Raw genomic sequence first — 2,565 nt, forward strand, 5'->3', positions numbered from 1 at the left:
TTGCCTCATCACCTTCAGAAGGTGGCGGTTCCACCATTTTTTCCATAGCTTGCTGGAAAGTTGAGTTTTTATATTAGTAGTACCAGAACAGAAGATATTAAGGAGGCAGCAAAACCAAATAAAAGAGGTAAAAGCACCCCAGGTACCCTAACTTGCAGAGAATGTGATGATTTAGTCCCCAACTTGTAAAATGCAATTCTACCATACCCCAACTTGCACTGGACGTGACGATTTGGTCCTGGGCCTATCACAGCGCGACAAGTGGCAGCTAGGTGGGTGGACCGGTCTTCACCTGCACTTTTGCAAAAAACACCCTGCCATCTTGTCTAATTACCCCGCGCTACATGGTGAACGATCAGTGTTCGGTGGTGTTGGACTGAAATTTTCAACATCGATCCTTTCGATGGGAGCACGGCTTCAGTAGCACCTCCCATGCAAATTCTAGCAGCAGCCAAGGGAGAGCTGCGCAGGGGGAGTTGCGCAGGAAGCTGAAGGTGCGGGAGACCGAGGCGGACGCGCTGCAGGCGGAGCTGCGCAAGGCCGAGTCGAGCTCGACGAGACGACCAAGGCGGCGGCGGCGCGGGAGGAGCTGTGCAGGAAAATGAAGGCGCGGGAGCGCGACACCGCCGAGGCGGACGCGCTGCGGGCGGAGCTACTCAAGGCCAAGGCCGTGCTCGCCGAGACCAAGGCGGGCGCGGGGATTGCGGCGGCGGCGGCGCGTGCGCTCCAGGAGGAGTTGGATAAGAAAGTTACAAACCTAGAGAAACGGTACTAGTTTTCTTCCGTGCCTTCAAGCTCCTCGTCGCCGACGAGCGCATGCGCATCCAGATTTACTCTTCCAGGGAGGGCCACTGGGGCCCGTCTGCGCGGCACTCCCTCGCCGTCAGTCCAGGCCGTTCCACGACTCCTACCCCCTGGTCATCGGCCGCACCGTCCACTGGCTGTGCAGCACTACAACCCGGAGCCGCTGCCGCCGGGAGGCACCTGTCTAGCCTGGAGCCGTACATCGTCGCTGTGGACGTCGACACCATGGAGGCCACCGTGATTGATCTGCCGCGGGGCTGCACTAGCAGAATGACTGCCTCTATGAGCCACCGGGGCCTCCTCCTGGCCGCTTCGGTGGACGGGAGGCTCAAGGTTGTGGTCTCGGAGACCCAGGTTATATCAATGTGGACCATGTTACCACCCATCGAGGGGGAGCCGAGCTCGCCGCCGAGATGGATCCGACAGGTGCTGATAGACAAGCAGGACTGGGGCGTGCACAGCTCAGTTCAGTTTGAAGGGTTCGGGCTAAGGAGTGGCACTGTCATCTTATATGTCGGTAGAGTTGGCCTCATTCGCCTCAACCTTGCCACAAAAGAGGTGGTTGTCGTCTACCACCGCAGCGATACAGCCTAACATCTCGCAGGTTTGCCTGCACTAGATGGATTTGTCCTCTCTGCTCCAGACCATGAAGCCTCTGAGATAGCTGCTTATTATAAATCAGTTTGGGAATGTTCTTCATTCAAGTTCTTGTTCTACTCCTTTGTTTGCTTAGAGCAGCTGTTTTAGCTCTAAGCAGTCGTGCTCCTTGGCCAATACTAGTTGTAAAAGGAATTGAGTCACTCCTAAGTTTGTTAAGTCTTGTCGCTTCTCGTTATGCTGTTAGTGTTTGCCGGCAATCTGTGGTTCATCCTGTAAAATAACAGATTGTATGGTTCATTATGTACTTTAGCCAGTTGTCAAAGGTGAAATAAAATCCGTTTGCCTTATTGATTTGATGCTCACTTTGCCACTACAGCCTTGACTGCTAGAATTTGCGTGGGAAAGTATATGTGCTACTGAAGCTGATGGTCGAAAGGATCAATGCTGAAATTTCTAGTACGACCCACAAGGCCACAAAGATGGCTGGTTCATCATAGAAGCAAAAGGTAAGCTACTAAGCTCAATATGTTCTTCCAATCTGATTGTGTTCTCACTGCTGAACTGCCATGGTCTGACAAATCGTGTTTTTCATGCTCTATTTTTATCATCTTTGTTAGTGTACTGATCATTATAGTTTTGCACAAAACAATTCCCATTCCATTCAGTTGAAGTTGTTGTTGAAATTGTCATTTACCTGCTGCATGCAGAAACTAGGGGAAATGATTAATTTACAATTGTGATATTTCCGTGACATTATAGTTTCTGCGTATATCAAATTTATCTATACTGTTAAAAATACAGAATTACATAGCTATGTTTTGAGTTCCAGTTGCAGTTCCAGTTAGTGACACTATTTCTTGAGAACCGTTTACTTCTAGTTGCAAGGAAATAAAACAGATCGTGGTGTGCACTTCTTTTTATTTTGTACTGGTATAGCTGAATTAGTTAATTCTACAAACAGTTGAAATGTTAAATACATAAATAATGCAATGTATATTTTTTGGAGAAACTTACATTATATGAGCTCTTTAGGTGCACTGGCTCATCACTTGAATGTTATCATGCACTAGAGATGGTTGAAGTTACAGACACGTGTTTGCTAAATTACGGAGTGAATAGTCCTTGTATAACTCGGAAATCATGCAGCAGGCAGTTAACTCA

The 2,565-nt window shown here is 48.8% G+C and overlaps 1 pseudogene; it reads left to right on the top strand.

The window, feature by feature from the left end:
• Nucleotides 1-601: 601 nt before the first annotated feature.
• On the top strand, nucleotides 602-1,468 carry LOC125537623 (annotated as a pseudogene).
• Nucleotides 1,469-2,565: the final 1,097 nt, after the last annotated feature.

The sequence above is a fragment of the Triticum urartu genome, chromosome 2 (genome assembly GCF_003073215.2).
Source record: "Triticum urartu cultivar G1812 chromosome 2, Tu2.1, whole genome shotgun sequence".
In the NCBI taxonomy this organism is placed as follows: Eukaryota; Viridiplantae; Streptophyta; class Magnoliopsida; order Poales; family Poaceae; genus Triticum; species Triticum urartu.